This window comes from Petromyzon marinus, chromosome 21, assembly GCF_048934315.1.
Source record: "Petromyzon marinus isolate PM22_M1 ecotype Great Lakes invasive population chromosome 21, UKy_Petmar_22M1.pri1.0, whole genome shotgun sequence".
In the NCBI taxonomy this organism is placed as follows: domain Eukaryota; kingdom Metazoa; phylum Chordata; class Hyperoartia; order Petromyzontiformes; family Petromyzontidae; genus Petromyzon; species Petromyzon marinus.
The window spans coordinates 14,794,608-14,811,872 of NC_133687.1; the positions used below are offsets into that span (position 1 = coordinate 14,794,608).

The following is a 17,265-nucleotide window of genomic DNA, read 5'->3' on the forward strand; positions in this document are numbered from 1 at the left end:
TCTGTGCATGGTATGGGTCATTGTATAAAGACAACTCCTGGTAACTTACCACAAATTGGTTCCAATTTGATTGACCTCAGATTGACTATCGACCGAATTGTTCCTTGTGTAGAGGTGTTAACTACGCGCTGTTGCGTAACCTGCATTGTCACCAGGGCAGTGCAGCATTACCCCTGGGTACAACGGTTGGGGTCAGTCGAGGTGAAACGGATCGTAGCCAGGGTTTGGTACGAACCAATCAGACGGTTCCACGTGGGAATGTATGATTGGTTCTGCCTGGCCACGAAGGAGTATAAGACGGGTGACCCAACGGACCTCGGGGAGTTCTCTGCCTACACGAAGACAGAAGACTTGGCTGGAGCCTAGCTAGGACCCTGGACCAGCCTTCCAGCCCTTTTAAGGGCTAAGGCTTGGCATACCCAGTGGTCAAGACCCACTGGGCCAGCGGTGGGTCAGATAGCCTCCCCTAGGTCCTAGCCAGAGGACTAGGATAGCGGTAGACGTGTGAGTCCCGCCAAGTCCGGAGGTTGTACCTCCTTAGGCATCAAGGAGGTTAGCGGTAGACGTGTGAGTCCCGCCCGGTCCGGAGGCTGTACCTCCTTAGGGTATCGGGTGAGGGGACTATATATCCCTCTGTGTGTGTTAAGCATTGTATAAGGAAATAATACAATAAATAGAGTGTGCCTCCTAAGAAGTCTGCTCGTCCTTACAACACTACACTTGCATGGGATTTACCTTGCAACTTTCTGAGTCAAGCAATCTAGCCACTGTGCCATTCTGTGGGCTTATAGAGTTTGTATATTTATCTTCTTCTGTAAATAGGACTTGGTAGTTCAAGTATGAAAAACAATCCCTTACTCTTTGGTTCTTTCGGTAAAGTCACGTAGATATAAAATAAATTAAATCACGACATTTCGGGCACAACACAAGCGTCTGTCATCAGGTGGGACAACCACAGCAAGAAATAATTGGTCCCCACAACACCATTGAGTGGTCCCCACACCACCACTGAGTGGTCCCCACACCACCACTAAGTGGTCCCCACACCACCACTGAGTGGTCCCCACACCACCACTGAGTGGTCTCCACACCACCACTAAGTGTGGTCTCCACACCACCACTGAGTGGTCCCCACACCACCACTAAGTGGTCCCCACACCACCACTGAGTGGTCCCCACACCACCACTGAGTGGTCTCCACACCACCACTAAGTGGTCTCCACACCACCACTAAGTGGTCCCCACACCACCACTAAGTGGTCTCCACACCACCACTAAGTGGTCTCCACACCACCACTAAGTGGTCCCCACACCACCACTGAGTGGTCCCCACACCACCACTAAGTGGTCTCCACACCACCACTAAGTGGTCTCCACACCACCACTAAGTGGTCCCCATACCACCACTGAGTGGTCCCCATACCACCACTGAGTGGTCTCCACACCACCACTAAGTGGTCTCCACACCACCACTAAGTAGTCCCCACACCACCACTGAGTGGTCTCCACACCACCACTAAGTGGTCCCCACACCACCACTGAGTGGTCTCCACACCACCACTGAGTGGTCTCCACACCACCACTAAGTGGTCCCCACACCACCACTGAGTGGTCTGCAGGGCTGTGATGTCACCGCAGGTTGATCCAGACAACAATGACACCTTTGGTACCTTTCGTTTCGGACATTAATTCATATTTTTGATATTCAAAGTAAAAATTAAGTTTGGTAAAACTACGCTGATAGAACTCCCGTAACCCTAACATCCAAATGCCCCTCCTAAAAAAAACGAACAGCTGCGTTTAAAAAAAGACATGTTTGTTATGTTCCGGTGTTATGAATCATTTAGTATGAGTGGTGTTTAGAGAGAGAAGTGAATGAGTTGTGTCACCAGGGGTGCGGGGGTGGCTGGGTGGTGATCTGCGGAAACGTTTACATCGGCTGAGTGGTGCGGGGGCCAAACAAGTTTGAGAAACACTGCGCTGAAGGAGGCATTACATTTATTTATGATAAATAGTCATCAAGTTGTAAATGCCCGATTTTATGCACGTATCTTGAGCGTGACGGTAGATTTTGATACGCGGGTCATTAAATGCGCAAAGCTGTTCCAATGATGAATAATACAAATAAATACTTTAATTCTCACCAGATGCGCCCATACGGCTGGCTGGGGGTGGCTCCTCGTGTCAGGGCCGGGTGGAGGTGTTCTACGGCGGCACGTGGGGCACGGTGTGCGATGACATCTGGAATCTGCAGCACGCCCAGGTCGTGTGTCGCCAGCTGGGCTGTGGCTACGCTGTGGCTGCGTTGTCCTTTGCGCACTTCGGACCGGGCGATGGTCCGATCTGGCTCGACGATGTCCAGTGTTCTGGCTTCGAGCCTGAGCTCTCCTCCTGTCAGCATCCTTCCTGGGGGCGTCACGACTGTGTCCATCAGGAGGATGCCTCTGTCATCTGCTCGCAAGGTACATTCAGTGAAACGTGCATGTGTAAACTACGCCTAGATGCCCTGTAAATACATGTCCACGACGCTTCTATGTAGCCCAATGGAAAGGGTCAAAGGAGAAGAGATAATGAGATGTACAAAGTTAGACATTCATTTTTAGTATCATCAGTTTGTAGTTTGAGGAGCCACAAAACACTGTCCGAAGGGAGGTGATTTGAAGCTTTCGTGACTGCAGGAATCCATACTCTTTGGTTCTTTCGGTAAAGTCACGTAGATACCTTTTTTCTGCATCATCGCGAGATGCGATTTAAGCACCGGGTGGCATCATGGGGGATAACGTCTATGCCAGGAGCAATGAGCGAGCCCTGCTGTGACGCTGTAATGGAATGTATTGCTCCCACTTGATATTAAACTGTTTCATCATGTTTAGTGGTTTAACATGCGATGGGTGACTCTTCAGGCTTTGTGATGCTCATTAACAACGATACAAGGACCCTGCTGATCACTGTGCTTTTGTCTGTTTCATGCCTTCAGATTGGTCGTCTGCAGAAACTACTACTTACGCCACCAGTAAGTCATCACGCTCACACGTGACTCACAGCACCATGTGCTGGTACCGGCAGCGCCACCGTTTAGGTCCAGCCTCATGAGCAGTGCCCCAAGCTTGGGATGTCATCTTCAGGGATTGAGCTTCTTGCACGTGAAGACGTGATCGTACACCTACATTCTTCCCTTACCTGATACTGACTGTCACAACAACGAAAACACCCCTTATTAAATTAACTAAATAATACTGCAGTCATACTCTTTGGTTCTATTCGGTAAAGTTACGTGACTTTACCGAATAGAACCAAAGAGTATGGATCCTTGCAGTCACAAAAGCTTCAAATCTAGAATACTGTAGTCATGTGGTCATGTACAGGATAAAAACAAACATACATATGATTGACTCTCAGAGTTTATAGACTATTCTGAGAATATCCTGGCCATAGTTTTGGCAAAACTGGAATGTTTGCATGCAGGAGGCAACCAGAAGGGCACATTGATCAATAAAGCATAAATGACACTTACAATCTCTCTGTCTAGGTCAGAAATACATGTAAATATGAATTTATTATTGCAAAATGATTGTAATATTCATGTATTTCTACTTTGTCTCTTTTCAAATAATCTTGATCTGATTCAGCTACAACTCCTGGTAAGTAATAATTGTCAACACAAACATCTCAATGCATGGTATGGGTTATTGTATAGAGAAAACAATATCTCGTGCTAACTAACCATGAATTAGATAGAATTATATTGACCTCAGAATGATGACCAGTCGAATTGTTCCTTGCAACGGATTTATTTTGCAACTTTCTGAGTCAAGCACTCTAGCCACTTCTGTTAGATTAGATAGTTTGTGTATGTATATTCTGCTGTAAATACGACTGGGTAATTCACGTATGAAGAACAACCCCTTGCTATAAAATTTCCATCCCATTGATGAAAATGGGTTTGGTCTGTTTTAAATATGAATCATTTGGGGAGCCCTTAGCAGTGCTGCTGCTAAGCCCAGACAATCGCTATCATCATCTCTGTGCGACAGTGCCTCATTAACAGCATTCAGCTCATTAGCTTGTAACCATTGTGAATTCAACAAGCCAGACGTAGCAATTACAGTCGTGTAGGTTATATATTTAGTTCACAACATTACAGCACAATGAATGGCCCTGGTTGCATGACACTGTTTTTGGACAGGTGGTCTGTATTACATATTTAGTGGCATCGCGGGATGTCACTATGCAGTGCCGGCCTTAGAGAGGCGCGGCGTGCGGTGTAACGACATTGCGGACACCACAATGGTGTGGGTGCAGTAACGGCCCTAGACGGGCTTTGTGAGCGCTGATTGATAGCGCTGGATGGCACCACGATTGGCGTGCAGTGCCAGCCCCTACATGATAGGGTGTGGGAGTGCCGGGCGTAGGAATGAGTTTACTAAAGGCCATGGCACTCTGGTTGACCCGAAAGGACACGTGACCAGTTAAGTCTACAAAGGGGCCCCAAGTGGGGGCTAGGGGGGTCACGTGGTCGGGGTCCAGATCCTGCTCGAGGATTCTGGAAGGTGGGCGTGGCCAAGGGCGGAGCCAGCCACGCCGCAGAGAATATAAGCCGGGTCCCCCAGAGGGACCGGCGTTGTTGGTCAGCTGAAGAAACCTTCGTCTACGTACTCCAAGTCTCCAACACGTGGACCTGGACCCGAGTTGTGGTCCTTAGTAGCTAGTTACGTGGTAATTAGTGTAGTTAGCCTGGTGGTCACAAGCATAGGTTATTCTATTAAGGGGCAGTTACGCTGTGTGTTGGTGTTAAATAAATGTGTTGTCTCCAAGTGTACGTCTGCGACTCAGTTGAACTCACTACACATATAATCAGGTTTTGAGATGCTCCATAACAATGATACAAGGACCATACTGATCACTGTGCTTTCGTCTGTTTCATGCCTTCACATTCATCGTCTACAGAATCTACTACCCTCCAATGTAAGTCCTCATGCACACACGTGACTCACAGCACCACGTGTTGGTACCGGCAGCGCCACCGTTTAGGCCCAGCCTCATAAGCAGTGCCCCAAGCTTGGGATATCATCTTCAGGGATTGAACTTCTTCCAAGTGAAGACGTGATCAGACACCTACATTCTTCTCTCACCTGATACGGAGCTAAATGATACAGTAGTCATGTGACCTTGCACACGATAACAAAACAAACATACCTATGAATGACTCAGAGTGTGTAGACTATTCTCAGATATCCTGGTCATTATTGTTATAAAACTTAAATGTTTTCTTGCAGCAGCAACTGCAAGGGTACACAAATCAAGCACGTATAGATGACACTTACACTGTATATACATGTGAAAAAGTATGTGTGTAAATATTAATTTATTATTGCAAAATGATTGTAATATTCACGTATTTCTACTTTGTCTCTTTTCAAATAATCTTGATCTGATTCAGCTACAACTCCTGGTAAGTAATAATTGTCAACACAAACATCTCAATGCATGGTATGGGTTATTGTATAGAGAAAACAATATCTCGTGCTAACTAACCATGAATTAGATAGAATTATATTGACCTCAGAATGATGACCAGTCGAATTGTTCCTTGCAACGGATTTATTTTGCAACTTTCTGAGTCAAGCACTCTAGCCACTTCTGTTAGATTAGATAGTTTGTGTATGTATATTCTGCTGTAAATACGACTGGGTAATTCACGTATGAAGAACAACCCCTTGCTATAAAATTTCCATCCCATTGATGAAAATGGGTTTGGTCTGTTTTAAATATGAATCATTTGGGGAGCCCTTAGCAGTGCTGCTGCTAAGCCCAGACAATCGCTATCATCATCTCTGTGCGACAGTGCCTCATTAACAGCATTCAGCTCATTAGCTTGTAACCATTGTGAATTCAACAAGCCAGACGTAGCAATTACAGTCGTGTAGGTTATATATTTAGTTCACAACATTACAGCACAATGAATGGCCCTGGTTGCATGACACTGTTTTTGGACAGGTGGTCTGTATTACATATTTAGTGGCATCGCGGGATGTCACTATGCAGTGCCGGCCTTAGAGAGGCGCGGCGTGCGGTGTAACGACATTGCGGACACCACAATGGTGTGGGTGCAGTAACGGCCCTAGACGGGCTTTGTGAGCGCTGATTGATAGCGCTGGATGGCACCACGATTGGCGTGCAGTGCCAGCCCCTACATGATAGGGTGTGGGAGTGCCGGGCGTAGGAATGAGTTTACTAAAGGCCATGGCACTCTGGTTGACCCGAAAGGACACGTGACCAGTTAAGTCTACAAAGGGGCCCCAAGTGGGGGCTAGGGGGGTCACGTGGTCGGGGTCCAGATCCTGCTCGAGGATTCTGGAAGGTGGGCGTGGCCAAGGGCGGAGCCAGCCACGCCGCAGAGAATATAAGCCGGGTCCCCCAGAGGGACCGGCGTTGTTGGTCAGCTGAAGAAACCTTCGTCTACGTACTCCAAGTCTCCAACACGTGGACCTGGACCCGAGTTGTGGTCCTTAGTAGCTAGTTACGTGGTAATTAGTGTAGTTAGCCTGGTGGTCACAAGCATAGGTTATTCTATTAAGGGGCAGTTACGCTGTGTGTTGGTGTTAAATAAATGTGTTGTCTCCAAGTGTACGTCTGCGACTCAGTTGAACTCACTACACATATAATCAGGTTTTGAGATGCTCCATAACAATGATACAAGGACCATACTGATCACTGTGCTTTCGTCTGTTTCATGCCTTCACATTCATCGTCTACAGAATCTACTACCCTCCAATGTAAGTCCTCATGCACACACGTGACTCACAGCACCACGTGTTGGTACCGGCAGCGCCACCGTTTAGGCCCAGCCTCATAAGCAGTGCCCCAAGTTTGGGATGTCATCTTCAGGAATTGAACTTCTTCCAAGTGAAGACGTGATCAGACACCTACATTCTTCCCTCACCTGATACGGAGCTAAATAATACAGTAGTCATGTGACCTTGCACACGATAACAAAACAAACATACCTATGAATGACTCAGAGTGTGTAGACTATTCTCAGATATCCTGGTTATAATTGTTATAAAACTGAAATGTTTTCTTGCAGCAGGCAACTGCAAGGGTACACAAATCAAGCACGTATAGATGACACTTACACTGTATATACAGGTGAAAAAGTACGTGTGTAAATATTAATTTAATATTGCAAAATGATTGTAATATTCATGTATTTGTACTTTGTCTCTTTTCAAATAATCACGATCTGGCTCAGCTACATCTACTGGTAAGTACTGATTGTCAACCTCATCTCTGTGTATGGTATGGGTCATTGTATAGAGAGGACATCGCCTGTTAACGTACCACAAATTGGTCCTAATTATATTGACCTCAGATTAATGATCGGCAAAATTGTTCCTTGCATGGGATTTACATTGCAACTTTCTGAGTCAAGCAATCTAGCCACTGTGCCATTCTGCGGGCTTATAGAGTTTGTTTATTTATATTCTTCTGTACATAGGGCTTGGTAGTTCAAGTATGAAAAGCAAGCCCTTGTTAGAAAATTAACATCCCATTTATGCAAATGGGTTTGGTCTTTTTTAAATAACTTATCATTTTGTGTGGCCCTTTGCATTGCTGCTGCTACAATCACTATCATCATCATCTCTGTGCGATGATGGCTCATTAACTGCAGACAGCTCATCAAGTTACCACTGTGAACTTAACAAGCCAGATGTAACAATTACAGTATTGTAGGTTAAACATTTTGCTCACAAAACTACTTCGTAAAGAATGTCCCTGTAAATGGATGACACTGTATGGGACAGGTGGTCTGTATTACATATTTTCAGATTTTGAGATGCTCCATAACAATGATACAAGGACCTTGCTGATCACTGTGCTTTTGTCTGTTTCATGGCTTCACATTCATCGTCTGCAGAATCTACTACCCTCCCTTGTAAGTCCTCATGCACACACGTGACTCACAGCACCACGTGCTGGTACCGGCAGCGCTGCAGTGTAGGCTCAGCCTCATGAGCAGTGCCCCAAGCTTGGGATGTCATATTCAGGGAGCGAGCTTCTTCCAAGTGAAGACGTGATCTGACACTTACATTCTTCCCTCAACTGATATTTCCATGACAGTAAAAAACTCTTATAAAATGGACTCAATAATACAGAAGTCATATGACCATGTACAGGATCAAAATATACCGATGAATGACTCACCAAGTTTACACACAATTCTTAGAAGATCCTGCTTAGTCTTTGGAAAACTGTTTTTCAATGTTTGCATCCTGGAGGAAACCAGAGGGCACACGGATCAAGCAAGCGTAGATGACACGTACACTGTCTATATAGTTCAGAAATACGATTGAAGTATCATCTAATACAGGCACGACATTGTCCTCTGAGTTAATCTCGAACACAAAACAGCCCCGTCTCTCCGTGATCCACAAACATCACCTCTGAGTTATAGGATTACAGTCACCCACAACCACAGAAAGTCAGATAGTATTTAACAGATGGCTCACATGACTGTAAAGTCTTTATTTAGTCCAAGATTATTTTTATTAAGTCACCATGAAGTTATCGTTTCTGTGTGTGTGCACAACATTGTATTGAGGATCATGTAAAGTTCGAGTGATCCGAGATCAAAAAGTCAGGTAAAAAGTTGAAGGCCAGGCATCACCCAGTGCAATAAACATTGTAAACATGGTCACTGTATCATCACGCGCTTTCAGATGCCCTTTTGTGGGGGTCTGGAAAGCTCTTCCGACATTAGGAAGTCACTGGGGCTGCGAACTTTTAAATCCAGATTGAAAACCAATTTCTTCACAACTGATTTTTGTGCTTAGTTGTCTGTTCCCCGCACCTGCGATTAGCACGGTTGGCTACGTGAGCTGTGAAAGAAGTTGAACATGCAGACCTAATGATTGCACTTTTCTTTGTAGATTGGTGCCAGTCATACCCCTGTCAAAATGGCGGCACCTGTACATTCACCTGGTCGTATCCCAACTACCAGTGCTTTTGCCCTCCAGGATCATATGGCAGCAACTGTGAATATGGAAGTAAGATAACTCCTTGAACCTTGGTTATCCCTTTTCACGAATCAAGCATTGTCATGTATCTGCTCATATTAATGTGCACGTGGATGTATAAGTCTGTATACTTGTTCGTGTTTTTTCGAGACGTGATCGGACACCTACATTCTTCCCGCAACTGATATTGGCGCAACAACGAAAGCCCTTATAAAATGGACTAAATAATACAGTAGTCGCCTGACCATGTTCAGGGTGAAAATATAGCCATGAATCATTCACCAAGTTTATAGACTATTCTTAGAAGATCCTGCTTCGTCTTTGGAAAACTGATTGTATATGTTTACATCCTGGAGGAAACCATAGGGCACACGAATCAAGCAAGTGTAGATGATACTTACACTCTGAGTGTATAGGTCAGAAATATGCGTGTAAATATGAATTTATTATTGCAAAATGATTGTAATATTCATGTATTTGTACCTTGTCTCTTTTCAAATAATGACGATCTGGCTCAGCTATAACTCCTGGTAAGTAATGCTTGTCAACATCATCTCTGTGCATGGTATGGGTCATTGTTTCGAGACGACAACTCCTGTTAACTCACCACAAATTGGTTCTAATTGACCTCAGATTGACTATCGACCGAATTGTTCCTTGCATGGGATTTACCTTGCAACTTTCTGAGTCAAACAATGTAGCCACTGTGCCATTCTCTGGGCTTATAGAGTGTGTATATTTATATTGTTCTGTAAATCGGACTTGTTAGTTCAAGTATGAAAAACAAGCCCTTGTTAAAAAATGTACATCCCATTGATGTATATGGGTTTGGTCTGTTTGAAATAATTATCATTTGGTGTGGCCCTTAGCACTGCTGTTGCTAAGCCCCTACAATCGCTTTCATCATCTCTGTGCGACAGTGCTTCATTAACAGCATAACAGCTCATTAGCTTGTAACCATTGTGAATTCAACAAGCCAGACGTAGCAATTACAGTCGTGTAGGTTATATATTTAGTTCACAACATTACAGCACAATGAATGGCCCTGGTTGCATGACACTGTTTTTGTACAGCTGGTCTGTATTACATATTTAGTGGCATCGCGGGATGTCACTATGCAGTGCCGGCCTTAGAGAGGCACGGCGTGCGGTGTAACGACATCGCGGACACCACAATGGTGTGGGTGTAGTGCCGGCCCTAGACGGGCTTGATGAGCGCTGATTGATAGCGCTGGATGGCACCACGATTGGCCTGCAGTGCCAGCCCCTACAGGATAGGGTGTGGGAGTGCCGGGCGTAGGAATGAGTTTACTAAAGGCCATGGCACTCTGGTTGACCCGAAAGGACACGTGACCAGTTAAGTCTACAAAGGGGCCCCAAGTGGGGCTAGGGGGGTCACGTGGTCGGGGTCCAGATCCTGCTCGAGGATTCTGGAAGGTGGGCGTGGCCAAGGGCGGAGCCAGCCACGCCGCAGAGAATATAAGCCGGGTCCCCCAGAGGGACCGGCGTTGTTGGTCACCTGAAGAAACCTTCGTCTACGTACTCCAAGTCTCCAACACGTGGACCTGGACCCGAGCTGTGATCCTTAGTAGCTAGTTACGTGGTAATTAGTGTAGTTAACCTGGTGGTCACAAGCATAGGATATTCTATTAAGGGGCAGTTACGCTGTGCGTTGGTGTTACATAAATGTGTTGTCTCCAAGTGTACGTCTGCGACTCAGTTGAACTCACTACATATATATTCAGATTTTGAGATGCTCCATAACAATGATACAAGGACCATACTGATCACTGTGCTTTCGTCTGTTTCATGCCTTCACATTCATCGTCTACAGAATCTACTACCCTCCAATGTAAGTCCTCATGCACACACGTGACTCACAGCACCACGTGCTGGTACCGGCAGCGCCACCGTTTAGGCCCAGCCTCATAAGCAGTGCCCCAAGCTTAGGATGTCATCTTCAGGGATTGAACTTCTTCCAAGTGAAGACGTGATCAGACACCTACATTCTTCCCTCACCTGATACGGAGCTAAATGATACAGTAGTCATGTGACCTTGCACACGATAACAAAACAAACATACCTATGAATGACTCAGAGTGTGTAGACTATTTTCAGATATCCTGGTTATAATTGTTATAAAACTGAAATGTTTTCTTGCAGCAGGCAACTGCAAGGCTACACAAATCAAGCACGTATAGATGACACTTACACTGTATATACAGGTGAAAAAGTACGTGTGTAAATATTAATTTATTATTGCAAAATGATTGTAATATTCATGTATTTGTACTTTGTCTCTTTTCAAATAATCACGATCTGGCTCAGCTACATCTACTGGTAAGTACTGATTGTCAACCTCATATCTGTGCATGGTATGGGTCATTGTATAGAGACGACATCTCCTGTTAACGTACCACAAATTGGTCCTAATTATATTGACCTCAGATTAATGATCGGCAAAATTGTTCCTTGCATGGGATTTACAATGCAACTTTCTGAGTCAAGCAATCTAGCCGCTGTGCCATTCTGCGGGCTTATAGAGTTTGTTTATTTATATTCTTCTGTACATAGGACTTGGTAGTTCAAGTATGAAAAGCAAGCCCTTGTTAGAAAATTTACATCCCATTTATGCAGATGGGTTTGGTCTTTTTTAAATAACTTATCATTTTGTGTGGCCCTTTGCATTGCTGCTGCTACAATCACTATCATCATCATCTCTGTGCGATGATGGCTCATTAACTGCAGACAGCTCATCAAGTTACCACTGTGAACTTAACAAGCCAGATGTAACAATTACAGTATTGTAGGTTAAACATTTTGCTCACACAACTACTTCGTAAAGAATGTCCCTGTAAATGGATGACACTGTATGGGACAGGTGGTCTGTATTACATATTTTGATATTTTGAGATGCTCCATAACAATGATACAAGGACCTTGCTGATCACTGTGCTTTTGTCTGTTTCATGGCTTCACATTCATCGTCTGCAGAATCGAATACCCTCCCATGTAAGTCCTCATGCACACACGTGACTCACAGCACCACGTGCTGGTACCGGCAGCGCTGCAGTTTAGGCCCAGCCTCATGAGCCGTGCCCCAAGCTTGGGATGTCATATTCAGGGATCGAGCTTCTTCCAAGTGAAGACGTGATCTGACACTTACATTCTTCCCTCAACTGATATTTCCATGACAGTAAAAAACTCTTATAAAATGGACTAAATAATACAGAAGTCATATGACCATGTACAGGATCAAAATATACCGATGAATGACTCACCAAGTTTACACACAATTCTTAGAAGATCCTGCTTAGTCTTTGGAAAACTGTTTTTCAATGTTTGCATCCTGGAGGAAACCAGAGGGCACACGGATCAAGCAAGCGTAGATGACACGTACACTGTCTATATAGTTCAGAAATACGATTGAAGTATCATCTAATACAGGCACGACATTGTCCTCTGAGTTAATCTCGAACACAAAACAGCCCCGTCTCTCCGTGATCCACAAACATCACCTCTGAGTTATAGGATTACAGTCACCCACAACCACAGAAAGTCAGATAGTATTTAACAGATGGCTCACATGACTGTAAAGTCTTTATTTAGTCCATGATTATTTTTATTATGTCACCATGAAGTTATCGTTTCAGTGTGTGTGCACAACATTGTATTGAGGATCATGTAAAGTTCGAGTGATCCGAGATCAAAAAGTCAGGTAAAAAGTTGAAGGCCAGGCATCAGCCAGTGCAATAAACATTGTAAACATGGTCACTGTATCATCACGCGCTTTCAGATGCCCTTTTGTGGGGGTCTGGAAAGCTCTTCCGACATTAGGAAGTCACTGGAGCTGCGAACTTTTAAATCCAGATTGAAAACCAATTTCTTCACAACTGATTTTTGTGCTTAGTTGTCTGTTCCCCGCACCTGCGATTAGCACGGTTGGCCACGTGAGCTGCGAAAGAAGTTGAACATGCAGACCTAATGATTGCACTTTTCTTTGCAGATTGGTGCCAGTCATACCCCTGTCAAAATGGCGGCACCTGTACATTCACCTGGTCGTATCCCTACTACCAGTGCTTTTGCCCTCCAGGATCATATGGCAGCAACTGTGAATACGAAAGTAAGATAACTCCGTGTTCCTTGGTTATCCCTTTTCACGAATCAAGCATTGTCATGTATCTGCTCATATTAATGTGCACGTGGATGTATAAGTCTGTATACTTGTTCGTGTTTTTTCGAGCTTCTTGCAAGTGAAGACGTGCTTGGACACCTACATTCTTCCCGCAACTGATATTGGCACAACAACAAAAACCCTTATAAAATGGACTAAATAATACAGTAGTCGCCTTACCATGTTCAGGATGAAAATATAGCCATGAATCATTCATCAAGTTTATAGACTATTCTTAGAAGATCCTGCTTTGTCTTTGGAAAACTGATTATAAATGTTTACATCCTGGAGGAAACCATAGGGCACACGAATCATGCAAGCGTAGATGACACTTACACTCTGTATAGGTCAGAAAGACGCGTGTAAATATGAATTTATTATTGCAAAATGGTTGTAAAATTAACATATTTACACTTTGTATCTTTTCAAATAATTACGATCTGGATCAGCTACAACTCCTGGTAAGTAATGATTGTCAACATCAATGTCATCTCTGTGCATGGTATGGGTCGTTGTATAGAGACGACAACTCCTGCTAACTTACCACGAATTGGTGCTAATTATATTGACCTCAGATTGATGATTGGCGAATTGTTCCTTACATGGAATTTACATTGCAACTTTCTGAGTCAAACAATGTAGCCACTGTGCCATTCTGCCGACTTATAGAGTTTGTATATTTATAATCTTCTGTAAATAGGACTTGGTAGTTCAAGTATGAAAAGCAAGCCCTTGACAGAAAATTAACAACCCATTTATGCACATGGGTTTGGTCTGTTTTCAATTGCTTATCATTTGGTGTGGCCCTTTGCATTGCTGCTGCTACAATCACTATCATCATCATCTCTGTGCGATGATGGCTCATTAACTGCAGACAGCTCATCAAGTTACCACTGTGAACTTAACTAGCCAGATGTAGCAATTACAGTATTGTAGGTTACACATTTTGCTCACAACACTACTAAACAATTAATGTCCCTGTACGAGATGACCCTGTTATGGACATGTGGTCTGTATTACATATTTTAAGATTTTGAGACGCTCAATAACAATGATACAAGGACCCTGTTGATCACTTTGTTTTTGTCTTTTTCACGCCTTCTTATTTGTTTGCAGAAACTACTACTTACTCCACCTGTAAGTCATCACGCTGACACGTGACTCACAGTTCCATGTCCTGGTACCGGCAGCGCCTCCGTTTAGGCCCAGCCTCATAAGCAGTGCCCCAAGCTTGGGATGTCATCTTCAGAGATTGAGCTTCTTCCAAGTGAAGAAGTGATCAGACACATACGTTCTTCCCTCACCTGATACTGTCATGATAGCAAAAAACCTTTATTAAATTTACTAAATAATACAGTAGTCATGTAGCCATGTACAGGATAAAAATAAACCCATGACTCACCAAGTTCACACACAATTCTTAGAAGATCTTGCTTAGCCTTTGGAAAACTGATTGCAAATGTTTGTAAATGTTTGCATCTTGGTGGAAAGCAGAGGGCACACGGATCAAGTAAGCGTAGATGACACTTACACTGTCTATATAGTTCAGAAATACGATTGAAGTATCATCTAATACAGGCACGACATTGCCCTCTGGGTAAACCTCGAACACAAAACAGCTCCATCTCTCCGTTATCCACAAACCTCACCTCTGAGTTATTAAATTACAGTCATGCACAACCACAGCAAGTCCATTGGTCTTTTAACGGATGGCTCCCATGACTGTAAAGTCTTTATTTAGTGCATGATTGTGTTATGATGTCACCATGACGTCATTGTTTATGTTTGTATGTGTTCTAGTGGTGCTATTACGAAAGGTCAACCGTCACCCAGCACAATAAATATTGCAATGATGACTCCTTTCTTAGAAAAGATGCATGTCGGTCATACCCCTGTCGTAATGGGGCACTAAGCTCTGCATGTTGCCAGTATGGAGCGGAGATGAGCGTCAAATTTTATTACCACATTCTGCCGGGCATGAAGACATTCGGGGCGATGGAATTGACTTGCCGTAGAAGGGTAGGGGACTGTTGTTTGAGGAAACCACGAAACAATATTGCGAGATGAAAGGTGACTTAATGCTATTATCTGAAACTAGTCTTGTGTCCCGTTTTTTTACTTTCATTCAGCATCATCTGGAGATGAGATCGAGGCACTGGGTGGCATCATGGGGGATATATTTAAAGAGAAAGCCTTGCTGTGAATCTGGATTTCAATACCAGGTTCCCAAGCGATATATTAGACCAGTTCATCTCATGCAGTGGTTTGATATGCCCAGCTAGATTAGCAATGACAAATTTGTGATTTTGCTGTGATGATTCTAATTTGGACCTAAGATTGTGAGTCATTGTCAACTACTAGATGTTTCAGAGTTTCTCATTTTGGAATCTTACATGCATTTGATTTGCATGCATCCATAGTTATACATTGATGTATGACTTAGTAATGGATGCGTGAAATAATGTGCATCTTATGCAACATAATACACGATTAAATTATAACAAATGCATGTTAAAAGCTTCAAAAAGTCAAAGAGTCCCCACTTGTTCACCATCATTGTCAATATATAATTCTTCTCATATGTATTTGTTTTTGTCTCTTTCAAATGATCATGACCTGGCTCAGTGTCAACTACTGGTAAGTTACCAACATCAGCATCATCATGTTGGCCATGGCACGCGTCTTTGGTTCTATATTCTGTTCACTGTTAACCGCAATTGTTACAATAACACTGTTTTAACCATCAGATTACAACAGTAACAATGTATACATTTGATATTCCAATGAATTACTATACATTTATCTTTTTTTCACCTCTAACTTTCACTTTGGAGCAGAACCTGATCGCACAACTTCTCCTGGACCTGGTAAGAAGCCACGCCTCTCTTGTGTACATCACAGTGGTGCCACTGTCACATTTGTTTGTGGAACAAAACGTAAAAAAGTACCGTGCAACAAAGTCTTGAATTTTGTAGTTGCAAAACTTCCGATGAACAATTGAAGCACACGAGCCTCACCTGGTGCACGGCATAACGGTGATGTCTTTCTGCAGTCGGTTGCCAGTCCTACCCGTGCCTTAACGGTGGTACTTGTGAGGATCGGTGGTCCTACCCCAGCCACTGGTGCTACTGCAGCCCACCGTGGACCGGCAGCAACTGTGAATATGGTGAGAGGACATCGCTCTCTTTGTGCTTCTGTCCTTTCACCCACATTTATTTATGTCATCAGCCATGGTCAATGATCCCAGGTACACCACTACCTCGCCAACCCACTCTGACCAGTGTGGTGAGGTCTGATCTGACATGACTTACACAACGTGGGGAAGCCCCTCATCCATGTTTTATAATCCAATAACAGGTGGGGTTGTACTCGGCACAAATCTACATTGGCCCAAAATAGAAAGTGGTCGTTTTTCGCCATGGTGAAGAGTGACCGACAGTTTTGAAGCAAAGCACATGAGCCAGCCAATCACGAGCCCATGTTGAAGCACCGAGCCATCCGGCCAGGAGTACTCACCTCTACACTCACTGTAACCCTGACCTCGGCTCCACCTGCCTTAACCACACTCCTACTTAACATCTTGTTCACTTTTTCAGTTTTCATGTACGCCACACAGCAAATACTTGTTAATTTGTATTGTGATTAATGCGTTGTTATGTGAATGTTCACTAAACAAAATGAGTGCTCATCAACCATAGAGCTAAACTATTACTAGAAACAAACAACCCTAATCTATATTTGTGTATGTTTGTCTCTTGTATGGCTGCAAATTCATCATCTGCAGTGATCACGACTGGTAAGTTATCACGTCAGCGCTCTTCACAAGGTGGTCCTATTGGGTTGCCCTTGAACTAACGTTCATGGAACGTCCGTTAGTAACATTGCTTGGTGAAATCGGTTGTTGTGGTATAAACACAGTATAGCATATCTTATGCATAAATCTTGACTTAAAGATTTCGTGACTGCAGGAATTAATATTCTTTGGGTCTTTTCGTGAAGTCACGTAGATAGGTTCAAAGGAAATAACAAAAACTACGACATTTCGATCACAACACAAGCGGTCGTCATCAGGAAA

At 43.8% G+C, this 17,265-nt stretch overlaps 3 long non-coding RNA genes across 3 annotated transcripts; all 3 read left to right on the plus strand.

Annotated features, from left to right (window-relative positions):
• The first annotated feature begins 2,080 nt into the window (after positions 1–2,080).
• On the plus strand, positions 2,081–5,234 carry LOC142925521 (uncharacterized). Its single transcript, XR_012942467.1, has 3 exons — positions 2,081–2,462; positions 2,978–3,013; positions 4,948–5,234. It is a non-coding gene; the product is annotated as an uncharacterized LOC142925521 (long non-coding RNA).
• Positions 5,235–11,975: 6,741 nt separating this feature from the next.
• On the plus strand, positions 11,976–13,651 carry LOC142925522 (uncharacterized). The gene is made up of 3 exons (XR_012942468.1): positions 11,976–12,028; positions 13,023–13,139; positions 13,640–13,651. It is a non-coding gene; the product is annotated as an uncharacterized LOC142925522 (long non-coding RNA).
• Positions 13,652–13,657: 6 nt separating this feature from the next.
• Positions 13,658–16,997, plus strand: LOC142925523 (uncharacterized). The gene is made up of 4 exons (XR_012942470.1): positions 13,658–15,827; positions 16,028–16,057; positions 16,243–16,356; positions 16,975–16,997. It is a non-coding gene; the product is annotated as an uncharacterized LOC142925523 (long non-coding RNA).
• Positions 16,998–17,265: the final 268 nt, after the last annotated feature.